A 17,602-nucleotide genomic window follows, 5' to 3' on the forward strand; every position below is an offset into this window, starting at 1 on the left:
GAATACGTTTTATGCTTTTTGACCCCCCAAAATCCTGTAAGATAGGTACTATTTTAATTCCATTTTACACTTAAGGAAATTGAGGCAGAAAAAGGTTAAAGGACTTGCCCAGGATCTCAGAGCTATTAAGTTTCTGGGGCAGGATTTGGACACAGGTCTTTGAAAGTCAACCTGACCTATATTGAAGTGTGAGAAATGGGGTTCAGTCACTCCTTGGTAGGGTTAGTGGTTTAGCCCAAGCATGCAGTCACAACTCATTGCTCCCCTGGAAACATACCATGCGGAGTTCTGTCCTCCCTTAAGAAACAAAACTTAAACTGAAGTGAACGAAGGAGACGTTTATTTACGGTTCTTGCAGGAAGTGGGGGGGTGTGGTACTCCCCAAAAAAGATACACACCCCAACAAACACCAGAGCAAGCCTTTTATGCAATTAGTTCCTTCTTGTCCCTCCCTTCAGAGCTGGGATTGGTCCCTGTTATTCCAGGTCACAATCTTCCTGATACTACCACTTCATAACATGCCCCCTGCCCCGTTAGCATATCAAATGTGCCTAGTTTTGTGTTAGTGCTCTCCTCTGGGCAGAGAAGTTAGCATTAATGAGCCCATTACACATGGGCACTCTAAGTAAAGCTTAACCTTTGTCCTGCTTCCAGCCTCTTTAACCAAACAACCAATTTCATCCACTTTTAGCCAGTTCTAGATCCTCTGACCTAGAGCTACCTTTTCTCTCAATTTCCTTGTATGGAAAAATAATTGTTTCTTACCTCTCACAGAAGGGGCTATCACATGGAAGAGCAATCACAAATTCTTTGTAAAAGTAGAGGGTAGAACTAGGATGAAATGGTCAAAATTTCTGAGAAACAGCCTTTAGCTCAATTCCAAGGAGAACGTTTGTAACAATTAGAGTTCTCAGATCTATCAGCCCCTGATGTAGCTTCTGGGAGCTATCTGAAGGGGCTGGCTCATCTGCCAAATACAGGGACTTGGTCCCATACTAGTCTCCAGGACTTCGTGGAGCAATCCACAAAGGGATCCTTTGCACTATCTAGAAGTCTGGACTACCTGAGCTCTCAGAGGTCCCTTCCAACTCAAAGATCCTATGATGCCAGATCTATAGGTTTCCATATATCATATAGTTCAGTCCTCACTTCCACATGTCGTAAAAGCCAAAGCTATGTCCTCTTAAGCTAATATGAGACAGGAGTGATGCAGTGGAAGAAGCACTAAAAATCAAGTTAGAAGACTTGGGTTTGAATCCCATGGCAAACAAAGAAACATTACTTTAAGTAAGTCATTCTATGTCTCTGGACCTCTATTTCAGTGTTTAACAACCGACTTTCTGAAAATCCATGACCTACTTTTAAGAAGTTTAACCTGTATTATTAATATTTTCTCCATCTTTTTTCTTAAGTCTAGACAATAAAAAAGCAGTGTATCAACAAAACAATAAATTAAGCCCTGATTTGTACTGCTTGCTGATTTCCAAGACTGCAAGTACTGAAAGCTTAACAATTGTCTGTCAGATATGAGTAGACTCACACATTGCACTACACTGCTGTCAGATTGTTGGGAAAATCAAGTAAAAAGATGTACGTAAAGATGTATAAGTGGTAGTTGTTATTATGAAGGATAAAGCATGAAGATGATAGCATAGTGGGTAGAGACCTGTCTTGGAGGAAGTAAGGAATTACTTAAGAAATAAGGAAAGATCTGAATTCAAGTCTAGTCCCTGACATATTCTGGCTATGTGCCTCTAGCTAAGTCACTTATCTCCCAATGCCACCTCTACACCCCCTATCCAGGAAACTTTCCAAGACTAGGAGTTAAGAGCAGGTGCTGATCTACCTTGGTAGATGAAGGTTCTTCCTAACAAATTCCCTACACCAATACAACCAAAGTCCTCTAAAAAAGTAAACCTTGAAACTGTATCAACAGCTATGAAGATAAAGATCTTCCAGGAAAAAAAATATTCCATAGTATCTTTTTTTAATTATAAAAAGATGTAGAGAGTGGTGATATTTTACAATTTTCCCATCATGAAGCCAAAACAGCCTTCATAAACATTGTTATTTCTCATTTCTTAGAAATATAATGAACAGATGTATTCATTCTATTCCCTTCTCTCTCTTTTCCCTCCTCTTTTCAAGAGCATAATTTACTCTTCTAGTCCATTCCTGACTCATATTCTTTAGCATTTTTGTGACTCTAGAAACTCTTTGTGACTTTAAGACCCAAATCCAAATTCTTGACTTTTTCCCTTTTCATTTAACAAGATGTCCAGGAGCAGAGGAATGGCTCTTTTCAATCAGAATTGCTCTGGTGCAGCCCCGATGCATCTTGTTTGAGGCAGGACCAGCATTTTAACTGGGTCTTTCCTTACCACCCAGTTTTACCCAATCATATACTTTTCACCAAAAGCCGTATCTTTGGGCATTAAATAGTCCTCTTGCTGACCCTATTTAAAATATATGCAATTTTGCAACCATTCTTTCCCATAGAGAACTGAAACTGGAGTAATGTTATGTTAGGGCTTTGCTAGAGGAAAACCACATTTTTTAAGGGGGGTGGTGTGGGGAGGAATAAGCATTTACACAGTACCTACTATGAGCCAGGCACTGTGCTAAGCACTTTACAAATTTTATCTCATTTGGGCCTCACAACCACCCTGTAAGGTAGGTACTGTTATTATTCCCATTTTACAGTTGAGGAAACTGAAGCAAATAGAGGTTGAATGACTTCACCAAGGTCACATAGCTAGTAAGAGCCTGAGGCCAGATAGGAACTCAAATTTTCCTAACTTAACTCCCAACATTCTATCCACTGTTCCATTTAACTACCAAAGTTAGAGGATGCTGATATAATTTGTAATCCTTTGAATAGCTTAGTTGGCAAGAAGTTAATAAAAAGAAATATCCATATACCTCTTCTCCCCCTCCCTGCACCCCCAGTGGCCTCTCCAGCAATAGATGATGTCTTGGAATATATATGCCTACTTCCCCAACTATTATTCCCCTCCCCCACAACTAAGGGTGTGCCATGAGCCACCTGTCCCATTCTGATTTGTGACAAAAGTTAGTCACACCTCTGCTCCTACCTTCCAAAGAGAATATATGGAATAAAAGGACAACTAAGCTTGTTTGTGCACATATCATCCCTTTAAGTGCTCCATGATTGTTTTCTTAATAGCTGTGAAACATTTGAGAACTTCTCTCTAGCAGACCTGGGCTCAGAATGCTTAGTTGGTATTAAAATTCCATAAAAGAAGATTAAGCAAAAGGTCACTGCTGTCCATTAAAATGTATAACTATTCCATGAAAGAGCAGAAACTCAAAACAAGACCTATATAATCAGAAATATTCTGAGAATCCAACCGAGGTCTACATTTGCCGATGACCGATCAGCATATTTTCACCTTCATTTATCTTTTGGATTCGAGGGTCATTTCCCTCCTGAAACCAGAATTTGTTAAAAGGAGAATTTTTCTTCCTTATTGATACATTTCCCAGGTAGTCACTGTGCTGGACATCATCTCTACTTCACACTTTCTTGCCTTATTCATTGCCATGCTCAAAACAGATAGGTATGGGAATACACACGTGTGACAGGATGCTGACCTTTTTTTTTTTTAATGACAAAGGGCTTCATTAAGCACTTCACAGCTGATTCACTGTCAGGGATGGTAGTTTCCCCGTTAAGTTCTCATTAACCTCAAATGTATTGATCAAGTAGACAAAAGATTGATGTCTAGCTGTGTCTATATAGTCCCAAATTAATCAATTCAGATTTGTTGTTGTTTTAGTTAGAGGGTATTATGTTAGTAAGGCAAAAAGTTGCTTCACTATTTAATTCTGTTTTCAACTGTATTTTATGGAAATGTGTCTACCCCCCGCAAAAAAAAAAAAACATCAGAACTGACTTTTTTTAAATTTTATTTATGTTATTTATTATTTTTTAGGCTACACAGGTTGTAAGATTATAAGCTGGGAAAGCATCTTAGAAAATATTTAGTCTATCTCCCTCCTTTTAAAAATTAGAAAAAAATGAGGCTCAGACCAGCTAATAACTTGCCCAAAGTTTAATCACTTGGCTTTCCTCTGTAAGGCCCCTTTGACAAATTCAATATAGACACTTGAACCACTTTTGCATATATCTGTTACCTATACAGACTTGAACAAACAGTTGAAAAGTAAAATAATAGATGAATCATTTTATCTTTTGGAACTTTTTTTCTTTGTCTACTGGCAGCCATAAATATGATTCACTTAATCATATACTAATATAGCTAATTCTGCTTTAGACTGTGGTTGTAGTTTGTTTTTCATTCTCAAGAGGACCATGACATCAGGGAATCGATGACGTGACTTGGAGTTGACTTTGATTTGAGTGAGGGAGGGCTGTTCAAAGCCTCCAGCCTCACTTTGTCCTCCAGAGCCATCTGGGTCCAGTGGCCAGATATTCATCAGGATGACTAGAGATAGCTCAGGATGCAATGGGAGACTCTGGCCCTTTCAAGCTAAGGTCTATTCAGGTTCTCACTAATAGGCCTCTTTAAGAAGTGAGTCTTTAAGTTAAAAAAAATTGACTGTAAGGGGAAGACCCTTAGGGTTGCTGGCCAAAAGAAAAACAGTTACTATTTGCATTCACTCTAAGAGAGGAGGGCCCAAAAAATAACCATTAAGTGGTGCTTGGGCAGGGACCTATTGTTGTCCTATCCTTGAGATCCAGAGTGAATTGGGTTTAAGGCTTGGTCTTTGAGAAAGAAATCTAACAAGTAAACCCCAAGTTAACTAGGTAGCTTTTGGCCATCAAAATTTACCTTCCTTTGGGCAGAATATGCTAAGTAAGGAAGAGGGGGGGAGGGTAGGGGAGGGAAAAAGAGGAGAGAAGAGGAGAGGGGAGAGCAAAGGGCCAACTGGGTCCACATTCAGGCAGCTCAGACTACTCACAGGAGGAAGCACAAACCAGAGCCTGCTTTTGATAGGTTCAAAATGAAAGAATAAGATCCAGTAGAGAGGCTGACCTTGCAATCAATATTGAAACCCAAATGAGGATCATTAATGCAATTCTCTGTAGTAGAATCAAAATAGCCTTTCACTCATTCAATCAACGGTTTTATTTTTTATTAATCTACCTTGTGTGTGACACTGCACTAGAAATACAAAGGAAGCAACATTCATAATAATGAAAATAGCTGACATTTATGTAGCTCATGAAGGTTTGTAAAGCACTTTACATTCCTTACATCATTGAGGACTCTGAATAGTGTTATTATATAGATACAGCAGATAGTTTTCCAAAATGTGTGGTATGAAATTATTGTCCACTTACGCCTTGTGTTATTTCTTGGACAGATCATTTAATCTCTCCAAGGCTTATCTTTCAAAATTTAAGCTAGATGATCTCCAAGCTCTCTTGCTGTTCTAAAGATCTATAAATCTCGACTTATTCATGGTCATACAACTACTAAGTGTCAGAGGCTGAATTTGAACCCAGGTTTTCCTGTCTATACAGATAGCACTCAAAGAGACTGGAAAAGAATTCCAATGAATATGTAACAAAGTACAGGGCAATGTATTTTATAATTAAATAGTAAAAACGGTGTGTAGAATAAGCTACTAAGTACTAGAACCATTCAGTAAAAGGGGAAATTAAGACAGGCTGAAATAATGGGAGAAACCTCCAAGGAGGTTATTAGATTTGAGCTGGTTCATTTTATTTATTTATTTATTTAGCACACCGGGATGATTCCTATGGGTAGAGAGAAAGGAAGCAGGCTTTCTAGGTCAGGAACAGCATGAAAAATTTATTGAATAGCTTTACTGTTTGCCATTGAATTATACTAATATGCTAAATGTAAGTAATGATAGAAAGGTTGAATGAAAATGACATGTTTATGGGACAGTGAGGAACCCAGCATCCTTTCAGTGAGTACTTCATGTTGGGGATTACTAGAAAACAAGAATTACTAATTGACGGATTGGATTTGTTGATTTTGTGACTGGTCCTGGGATGTTTGATTTCACATGGCATAGAGTAACGTATGTCAGTATAGACCTCATTGATAGACTACAAGTCTTGGGTCAGTTCTAGCTTTTACAAATATCCCCAAGCCGCTTCAAATTTGAACTACCCTGTATTCATTCGTCTTTAGAAATATTTTTTCTGGTTCATGTTCATCCATTTTCCTGGGGGTTTCCAAGCTCATTCATATGTCAGTCAGTGACTGTGTACCTATGTAACAATTCACCTCATGTTTTGTCCTTCAATTATCTGCATACTTCTCTAATCCTGTATTTTATTAGACTTACATGTGAAGCCACTGAATCACACCTTGTATATAATATGCCCATAACTAGTACAGGGCAACAAAGTCTTTATCCAAGGCACTACCATCTGTTCAGAGTGGAGGGTTTCTACCATCAGAAATTAGAGAATGAGTGGAGGGGGTGTTAGGCTGTCTCCTTGCCCTGCAGTATTGCAGATGAAGTCAGCAAGCATTTACTAAGCACACACTATGGTCCCTGCCTTCAGAGAGCTCACATTCTATCACACTATCTCTTCAGGGACCCACTTTGCTCCCCTTTCTAGCTCTCCTGGGGGTACAGATTGGACTGTATATGGTATGCTGCCCACTCTACCCCCTTTCCTTAACTAATTTTGACCTAGGTGCTGGGATTCCTAGACACAGTTCCTTCCACCTATGTGTTTAGCCCTGCTGCCATCTCTAAGACAGATTCATCTAGAGCACTTTGTCAGTAACTCACTGTCTCAGCATTAAGCCAGTTGTTGTCGACCTTGCTTCAAACGTGGAACTCAAATTCCCCAACACTGAGTTCCTACGTTATTTTTTTTTGTGATTGAGTCTCTCACTTGCACTAATCCAACTGAAATGGATTTTCTAATCCTTAAACTCTAGTGTCTGTCTGGAGCTGGACCCCTACCACCAGCTTCTGCACTTCCCTAACACTATCCATCTCCATGTCCTGACCCCTACCAACCATATGCCACTCAGACTTCTGTCAGTTAAACTTATTTAGACAGATACTCAGACTTGGTTTGGTTTTGGCAGTTGGTACCATGCTACTGATCTGTCCATCCATTTCCCATGTAGACTGACCTCCTGGTTTCAGACACATTTCTCTGTCTGGAATAAATAATAAAATAACCCAGTCCTGTCTTTGCTCTCATATTCTGATACTTACTATCCATCTAACCCCATAGCCATACCTAAACTTCTGGCTCTGATATTACCATCTGGACATTCCATTCTTACCTAAATGCAGGTTATGAAACCAAAGGGCTGTTAGCATGCAGAGATCTCCAGAGATTCCTTTCCTCAGCCTCCACCGGCAGGTTTCATCTGGTTAAGATTGAACAGAACCTTTAAGTCTGCCTCAGGGTTTTCCTAAGCCCTTTGGGCAAACTACCAAGGGTCTCAGTGAGCTGTTTCTGATCTGTTTTTGAGTTTACATATGTTAAATATTCAATTATTCATAATTATATTAATAATTACATTCATAATTTGCCTCCTGCAGAAAAGTTTTCTGTATCCCTTGTTCCTCTTGCCCTTGATGCAATATGCTACCCTCCCTCAGCAAATATCTTTGTCTTTTGAGAAGTTAGAAGACTTCCCATACTATACCCTCTTCCAATATTTTTCAAGTATTTACTAGATACACCTTTATAATGTGATGCTTGATTTTAGATAACAAATAAGCCTTACTGTGATGTACAGACCAACAAAGCCCTCTACTCCAGCCAAAGATGTAACTCAGATTGCAAGGAAACACAAAACTTGGAAATCATGAAGTGTGCTATGCGAGTAGAGATTCTGAATTATTTCCTTAAACTCTGATCTTGGAAGAGTAAGCACTTTGTGACTTTTCTTCCTGGGCAAAGGGAAGAATAAGAAGTCATAGTGTTGAATCTTTTGAGCAAAATGAAAATATGTTGTCAACATTTCAGCTCAAATGCAATCTTCTACAAGAAGCCTGTCTTGATCCCTCTCCCCCCCACCCCCCCGGTTTTTAGTGTTCCTAACCCCTCCAAACTATGTATGTATGTATTTATTTTTTTGGCTAGGCAATGGGATTAAGTGACTTGCCCAGGGTCACACAGCTAGTAAGTGTTATGTGTCTGAGGCTGGTTTTGAACTCAGGTTCTCCTGACTCCAGGGCCGGTGCTCTATCCACTGTGGCGCCTAGTTGCCCCTAAGTATGTATTTATTGCAGATGCATTTTGAATTTACTTACTGGACTACATGATATTTCCTCTCAGGTGAATGTAAGTTTCCTGAGCGAAGGGACTGTTTCATTTACCTCAGGTCCTAGTACAGTATCTGGCACATAGAATAAATAATAAAATAGCTAATCACTAAACAGTCCAACAAATATTGAATTGAATTGAACATGGACAGCATATATATTTTTAACAGTTGAGTTTTTGTGTGTTGTAGAAACTCAATCAGGACAACTCAGGAAAAATTCTATTTGTTCTTCATAGAAAGGGGTGGGTGTTGATATTTTGTTGTTTTGTCCTTTTGCCAATCGATGAAACTGAATTTAATCGGTTCTCTTTGTTTTCTTTCCAAATCTGTGTTTATGCTTTGAAATAACCAAAGTTAAGCTGGGCCACAAGTTATGCATTTGAAATCTATCTAGGTTATTTCTAAATATCTTCCACGAAAGTCCTACCATAACACCTTGATATGGGGTGGAACCCTAGAGTTTTCACAGTTTATATTAACCAGCTTTTCTATGGTGCTTTAAGGTGACAAAGCTCTGTACATGTCCTCTCAATTCATTCTCTATTAATCCAGACCTGTGAGTTATAGGTGATTATTATTCCCATTTTACAGAGGAGAAGCCTGAGGCCAAAAGAGTAAATTAAATGACTTGCCTAGAATCATAGAGTGAATAAGTATCTGAGATGGAATTTGAATTTATGCTAACAGAATGCAAGTTCTTTCCATTTCTACCAGCTGGAAAAGCTTCAAGTATATTATTATAGATAGATAAAAGTGTACTCTTTCTGAGGCCTAGCTTCTTTTGGAACTAGATCTCCACCACATGTTTGGCCATTATCTGATGAATTATTTGTTCTGGCAACCCACGAATAGGAGCAAAAGTACAAATTAACCCTTGGGTCTGTGAGGTTGCCATTTGTAGTTAAAGTAGAGGAGTTGGCACTGAAGAAGGAGGTCAGAAAATCACACAAGTTTTAGACTGCCTGAAGACTACAGTATAACTGTTGGTCCTCTCCATGTGAGATACTTGACAAAAAGCCAGTGGGGTTTTATGCTATTAGAGGAATGGAATCACGTTCGTGTTGGTGTGATCTCTAAAGAAGACTCTGTATTTAAATGGAAGCCTCCCTCTGTCTCCTTTCCTCTCCTTCCATCCTCCCTTCTTCCCCTCCCTTTCTCTCCCCTCCTAGTCTCTTTGTCTCTCTCTCTCTCCTCCTTCTTCCCTCCCCTCTCTCTTCTCTTTCCTTGTCTCCTTTCTCCCTCTTTTCCTCTTCCTGTCTCATTTAGTCTGTCTATTCTCTCTCTCTTCCCTCTGAGTCTGCCTCTCTCTGAATCTCTGTCCCTCTGTCTCTGACTCCGTTTCTGTCTCTGTCTTTCAGACTGTATGTGTATGTCTTTATTGCTGTATCTCTGTCTCTCTGTCTCTCAATCCTGTCTCTATTTCTATCTGACTTTGTTTCTATTTCTCTCTGTCTCTTTGTCTCTTTGCCTTTCTCTGTCTCTGTCTCTCTTTGTCTCTCTCTGTCTCTATCTCTCTCATAGACACAGACACACAGACACACACACACACACATACTACAACCCACTAGCCACCCCTGGAAGACAAATAAAAGATTTCACAAAGTTGGTTTCATCATGCATAGAAAAAAACCCAGTGCATATCAATAAATAAGACATTATCAATAAATGGGTCATTTACAGTGCTCTTTATGAGCCCAAGAAAATAGATAATCAGAGGGGAAATCACAGCACATTTACCAACATCTGACACTGAGGAAAAAGGAGCATGAAATTCCCTGAAGAACTTAACAAGATCTTCTAAACTGAAGTTAAATATTCCTTCATTATGGTAGAGGCTTCTTAGCAAAGGTAAACATAGAGAAAGAGAGCAAAAAGTACATTGGATTATTAAGATATGAAAGAGGCCAAAGGGCTTATGGGCCATTCAGAGGCCCTGCCACTGTATGGTATGTCTTGAATATGTTCTTCAATCAGTTAATCAATAAGCCTTTATTAAAAGCTTACAGCATAAGAAATATTGGAGATTCAAAAAAGGGCAAAAACAGTGTCTGCTCTTAAGGAGCTAGTATGCTGATGGAGGAGACATGTTGATGAGTAGGCACTTGCAGGATATCTACTTAATAGATGGGCAGTCATCTCAGAAGGAAAGGCACCAGTCTTTGGTGGGGAGGAGGAAGAGAGGAGAACCAGGAAAGGTCTCCTACGAAAGGTCATATTTGAGCTGAGTCTTGAAGGAATCCTGAGGATACAGAAAGCTCAGGCGAGGGTGGGGAGAAGCATTCCAGGGATGGAGGAGAGCCAGTGAAGTGCGCAGAATCATGGAGTGTTGTATGTGAAGAGCAGCAAGGAGGCCATTGTCATTAGATGACAGAGTACACAAACAGAAAAGTAAGAGGAAACTGGAAAAGCAGGAAAGGGCCAGGATGTGAAGGGCTTTAAAAGCGAGAGGATTTTCTATTTGATCTTAGAGGTACGAAGGAGTCACTAGAGATTATTGAGTAAAGTGACATAGTCAGAACTGTACTTGAGGAAAATGATTGAGTAGAGGGTAATTTGAGTAGGGAGCCATATGAAGCAGGGAAACCAATCATAAGTCTGTTGCCATAGTCCAAGAGTGAGGTGATGAGGGTCTGTATCTGGACAGTAGTTGTGTGAATGCACAGAAGGGAACATATGTGAGAGACATTGTGAAGGCAGAGACGGCAAGAGGTGGCAATAGATTACATTGGTGGGATGAGTGTGAGTGAGGAATACTAGATAACATCAAGGTTTCAAGGCTGGGAGGATGTTGATGCCCTGGACAATACTGGGAAGTTCAAGGAGGGAAGAGTTTTGGAGGAAAGATGAATTCTGTGTGGACATGTCAGATATGAGATTTCTATGAGACACCTAGTTCAGGATGTCCAAAAGGCAACTGATGATGCAGACCTATAGTTCAGTGAAAGACGAGGTCTGAATATTATATAGAGTTGAGAATCATCTGCCTAGCAATGACAATTGAACCTGGGGCCATGATGGGAGCACCAAGTGACATGCCTACAGAACACCAGTTAAGATGTCCAGAAGCAGTTAGTGATGCAAAATTGGAACCCAGGAAAGAGGTCAGGTTAGATATATAGATCTATGTATGCCGATAATAATTGAGGCTGATAAGATCACCAAGCAGATTGTAAGACATTTGATGTAGCAAGCAGCAAATAACTTCACAAAAATAAAAACAAATCAATCTATCCATCAACAAATATTTATTAAGGTCCTACTATGTGTGAGACACCATAGTAGGTGCTACAGATCCAAAGACGGCAGTGAAGCAGTCCGTGCTCTCAGGCTTGTGTTCTGTTGGGAAAGACAACACGTACATATGTAAGTATATTGAGCATTTATGCAAAATAAAGATGAAATAGTTTAGAGAAGAAAGAAATCAAGGTTTATTGAGAAAATAGTTCTTGAACTTAGTCTTAAAGAAAGTTAAGGATTCTGCAGGTGCTGGTGATGTAATGCATTCCAGGAAGGAGACACCCTCAGTGCAAAGGTGCAGAGAAAGCGGAATGGGCTGTAATGAGTGGAAAGTAGCAAGAAGCAAGATGTGGTTGTAACACAGAGTATGTGTAGGGGAAAGTGGTACAGACATCCAATATGTAACAAAGTTAAAACAATTCAGATTGGCAGCAGCCTTTTCAGAATTAACTTTGTGTGAAGTCACATTATTGACAAGATGGAACAAAGGTCCAAACCAACCCTTGTTTTGAGGCCTCCGTAGATCTGTGAGTTCATTCACTCCCTCCAGTGGTATAAAGCTCCACCTTGTCATCCTGTGTAGCTGTTGTCCCCATACTCCTGTAAATTCTGCACAGGTTGTCCATCCATTGTCCCAGAGGCCTTTCTCTATATCACTTGGCATTATGTAGTTGCTGATAGAGCTTGTGGGTAGTCCATTAGCTGTCTCTGGATATTGTTACATGACCAGTTTATTTTTTTCTGGTCAGACATCTGTCTGATGACATTTTTTACTCCATTTTTTTTCATGTAACTCATCCCTGGTAATGTTATATAGCCTACTCACCCCTTCGTGCGTCTTTCCATGATCCTTCTTGTGACCCCAACCTTAAATTCTAAAGAAACCATCATATTACATGATTCATAGCCACAAAACCTCAGAAAGAATATTATTTTTAACATTTATGATCCATTATGGAAAATGTTGGGGGTCATGTCCAATTTTCCAAAGTTAATCCATCACTCTTTCCTCTCCCTGTGCAAATGTACCATAAATAAATGAGTGAGTGAGTTAGTGAGTGAATGAATGAGTGAGTGAGTGAGTGAGTGAGTGAAGAGGGAAAGATATGCTTGTCAATCATGTTCACTAGTGGATAGGTTGCACTCTGAATTGGTAGAGGGGTTATCCACATTGATGAGTTCATAGATTCACTGACATGGAATCAGAGGGGCATCCACTGACTCAGCTCCCTCACCTATTACATATGTGATTTTGAACAACCTCATTAACATTATTCTCATCCATAAAAGGAAGGGATTAGTTGGTCTGTGAAGCCTCTTCCAGCTCTATAGCTATGACCCATTTAATTATATCTGACTCAAACAGAGATAATATTGAACCTACCTTTGTGGGGGAAAAAACTAAGGACTTTACAAGCCAGAGATGGTCGATATATTAAAGGCAGTGTAGATTGAGAAGAGAAGCTGGGTAAGTCCCACAGCAAGAGTAACTGGCCATAGACAGGACGTTGAACTTACAGAATATGTCCCACAAGAGACAGCATGGAGCGGTAGCTAGGCACTAGGCTTGGAGTCAGTTCAAATCCTGCCTCAGACATTATTTTGGGGTTCTGGGTAACAATAACAACAACAGCAGCTAGCGTTTATATAGTGCTTGTAAAACACTCTACATGTATCTCATTGTGTCCTCACAGTCACCCTAGGAAGCAGGGTCTATTATTATCCCCATTTTGCAGATGAAGAACCCAAAGCAGACAGAGGTTAAGCAATTTGAACATGGTCACATAGCTAGCAAGTATTTGAGGATAGATTTGGACTCGGGTCTTCCTGAGTCTATCCACTCTATGCACTACAGATTTAGCCATAGCAAGCTTAACATTTCTTCACTCTGCCTCAGTGTCTCCATAAGATTAATGGATTATACATGATGAACTCTAAATTCCCTTCCCATTTTCAATTCATGATCCTGTACTCCACAGGACCAAAAATATCTGCCTGGGAAAAATATGATCAGATGAACCCTGGCATTAAGTGTAGTTGTTCAGACAGAAATAGAAACTGGGGGATGCAAGGTCTCATTCAGTGGCTCTTAATTCTCATCCTGGGATGAAGGAAGAATCAAAATAGAACAGAATAGAATAATCTAGGTAATTGCTTCATCCCTCAATTTAACAGCCTAAAGAATTAGCTGATGCTACTTACTCAGGCATATTCAGGGTAGAAGTGATTAAGTTGGTTGTGTTAGGGCCTCCAGTCACTGAATCCCAACATGACTAATGATAGAACACTAGGTTTACATAATCCCTCCTTGCATTTCCAACTGGAGTGGACATGTTCCTTTGCTCACCTTACTCCCTGTGGGTACAGGATGCTTCATCACTTCATCAGGCAAGGAGCCGGTACTTAGCCCTGGATGGTATAAGTAGGCCCTATTCAGCGTGGGTTATATGGATTTGCCAGGGAAAGCAATTGCTGCCATTCCTTGTGGGAGAAAGGTTGTATATAAGTAAAAAAGATAATTATTTGTGACTAACAGCACACTGCAGCCTTGTAGCAGAACAGAACTGACAGCCCTGGTAAGATGCAAGCTTGACATCAATTTAAACATCTAGTAAAAATTGGATTTGGTTGTCTCAGGACTGCAGGGCTATGCCTGCACATCCACACTGTTTGGGGAGATTGGCAGCTCAATTAAGTCAAAGCAAATGGTTATTTTCAAAATGTCTGGTTAATGATTAAATTGAATTAATCTGTTTTAATTTTTTTTTTTTTTATCCCTCAACCAGTTTCAGTGTAGTGCATTCTAGATTTGGAATTCAGAGGATTTGGTTTCAAATCCCAGTTTTGCTAGCAGGGCGGTAACCTAGGCAAGTCACTAGGTCTTAATTTCATCTGTAAAAGGAGGAGGTTGGATCAGATAACCTCTGACGTTTATTTCAGCTCTGACTGTGCAGAAATGAGAAGTATAATGGTAGAGGAGATAGAGAGTTGACCTTGGAGTCAGAAAGACATGGATCCAAGTTCTTCTTCAGATACATAATGATGGTGTCTCCATGGTCAAGTTCCTTATCCAGGCAACTCTTTATAAGTTACAGATGAGAAATCACATAACAGTGGAGGGTCTTTAGATCCTAGAAGTTTTCCATACGGATATAAACACCCTACAGAAGCAGCCAGAGTTAATCTGCATATTAATTAGGTGGTTGAGGTGGTGCATTTCTTTCAGAAGTGTCAAACTCAGTTGCTTTTGAATGGAGGACTTTATCACATCAAATTTTCTAGATGCTTGAAATAATTATCTCCAAAAGTGCCTAATTTAACCAAGAGCCTAATTTATGATCTGACAGGGCATCACATAAAAATAATAAAAATGATAGCTCACTTGTATTATAGCAAATTAAGCTTCAATGTGTGCTTTTTTGAAGACAACTCTGTCTGGTGAGCTGTACAATTATTGCTCTCCCTGTTTCATGGATGTGGTGGCAGCTTTGATGATCTCTGGTTCTTGTGCCAGGCAAAGTATAGTATAAATGCAAGGCGTGGTTCAGTACTTTTTATCCCTGTACCTGGGTTTCTTTTCCTCCTCAAATCCTGCTATGCCCCTCAGGTTGGACAAAGAGGATCAGGAACCAATTAAACACTACCAAGACCTAAGTAAAGGACAAGAAAGGGTCCATTTATGGGATATTATAAAATATTAATATGAAACTAGAAGTATGAGAAGGTGAAGATCCGTTTTTGGTATGGCTCATTGAATATTCACCTAGAAGGGGACTTAAAATTACCTAACTCAACCCCCTTATTTTAGAGGTGAAAAAACCAAGACCTAGGCATGTTTAATGACTTGCCTAAAATTAGTTATGATAGGATCATAGTTATACAACTGGAAGCAACCTTAGAGGCCATTGAATCTAAATGCTTCGTTTTACATATAATGAAACTGAGGCACAGCTTGTTTAAGTGATTTATAAGGTTGTATGGATCATAAGTGGCAGAGCCAAAATTCAAACCCAGCATTCTTCCTATTATACCATGCTGCCCAAGGTCTCTGACCACAAATACTGGAGTCTTTTCTCCAATAACCAACAGCTGGACTGGTGAGAGAAACCAGATGGCCACCACCTTCCACATATCTTGAGGTTACTAGTGTCTGAACTAACTCATTTTTTGTGATCTTCCTAATTAACAGATAAATCATCTTAGAATGACTAAACTATGTTGAATATAATAGTTTTTTGTGTGTAACATTTTCAAGATGGAGAAGATCAGAACTGAGAGACTTAAATGGTCCAGCCCCCCTCATTTTACAGATGAGGATCCTAAGGCTCAGATGTGTTCAGTGAATTGTTCCAGTACACACATATATTAAAGTGAAAGCCAGAATGCTAACCTACATCTTTAATTGCAAATCCAATATTCCTTCTACAATATCAGACTGCTTTGGCCTAGGTCCTACTTGAACTGGTGCCAAGAGAATATTCTGTTTGTTTTTTGTTTTGTTTTTTGTTTTTTGGGGTTTTTTTGCTGTATGTTTAAATAATTGTCTTATTGTGAAACCTGATACCCTGGGGAGGGGGACAGAGATATTATTCAGCAATCTGAGGGCAGCGAGGTAGTGAAAACAAATGTTATGTCAAGAATAAATTTCCATTGTTCATCATTTCTGCTGAAGAAGAATCACAGGCTCAGAACGAGAGGGAGAAATCATCCTGATAGGAGACTTTCTAGGCACAAGAGTAAGAGAGCATGGGCCTTCTAAGCTTAGGAATGCCATGGCACATTGCATTCAGAAAAAAAGGGAACCCCCCCATGCCAGCCAAGGGCAATAAATACAGGATATAATTGTACCACTCAAATCAGAGACAACTGTTAGAGTAGAGTTAGGAAACTTTAAAGGATTGGGCCTATGTCTCTAAGGATTTAAAGTAGGGGAAGACTGATTTTTTTTTTCCAAAAAGGAAAAAGGAGAAACCAAGAAAACTAAAGAAGTCCTGCATTTCTCTATAGGATCAGTTTCAACTACTAAAATTCTACAACTTACTACCTTTTCCTTTGATTGATAACATACCTCCTTCCCCAAATGTATGGGTCTCTGTAATGCTTAGCACTAAGACCCTTCAGGACACCTAGAAGAAGGTGTAGTTGTGCTGTTTTCTAGGAGCAGGGCAAGGGAAAAAGAAGTGCCTATATTTGCTTCTCTACAGGGAAAATTGAAATGAGACAGTGTCTAGTGGAAAAAGTATTGGATCTGCAGTTCAAATCCAGAATTCAAATCCAGGCTGTGCAACTTAACAGTTGGGTGAGGCACTCAACCTTGCTCAACTTCAGTTTCCTCATCTGTAAAATGGGAACCATCCTTGAACTTCCTACCTCACAGAATCATTGTGAGGCAAATATTCTTCAAATCCTAAAGCTGTATGTTGTTATTGGGGTGAAACCTAACTCAGAGAGGAGAGTTGGTAGTGGTGAAAAACCAGGTGGTTTTTACCTGGTTAAACCAGGTATACCATAGAATTCAGTCCTAGCTAGAGATTTCTGGCTGAAGAAAAGAGTGGGCTGTAATTCTATATAATCTTTAATGTATTAAAAAGATGAAAAATCTCTAGTATCTCATCACTTTTTTATTCCAGAGGAAAAAGTGATACATCACATGATTGAGCCATACTTTGATATATCCATCAATTACTCTGTCCACCAGTGCTAATTGTAATCTACCCACTCCTTCTGTAAAGGAAAAAATCTCCCCAACAAGCTAGAAGACTTCCTCTGGTTTTGTTTTTTTGTTTCTGTTTTTGATAATTCATTGTTAGCCATGTAGCCCCCAGGCTGTCCATCTGAGCAGCCCACTTCCTTTTCTAATCATCCCTAATGATAACTTTGCACCATTACTCTCACACAAGTCAGCCTTGGTAATATGCTGCAGCCTGCCTACCATTAATCTTCACTGGTCTTTAGGACGTCTCCCATTTGTGTTCTTCTGAAATGATGGTGTCCTATGATAGGCAGCCATATTATATTGCTAGGAGAATAGTGATGTTAATAATATAAGCCAGTAGGATCTTGAGATTATTAAAAGAACTGCACATTGAGGGATAATA

The 17,602-nt window shown here is 39.5% G+C and overlaps 1 protein-coding gene across 1 annotated transcript in view; it reads left to right on the top strand.

The window, feature by feature from the left end:
• INPP4B (inositol polyphosphate-4-phosphatase type II B) overlaps positions 1–17,602 on the top strand; it is a 917,092-nt gene that overhangs the window by 756,803 nt on the left and 142,687 nt on the right.

The sequence above is a fragment of the Phascolarctos cinereus genome, unplaced genomic scaffold, assembly GCF_003287225.1.
Source record: "Phascolarctos cinereus isolate Bilbo 61053 unplaced genomic scaffold, phaCin_HiC Scaffold_9;HRSCAF=440, whole genome shotgun sequence".
Lineage (NCBI taxonomy): Eukaryota > Metazoa > Chordata > Mammalia > Diprotodontia > Phascolarctidae > Phascolarctos > Phascolarctos cinereus.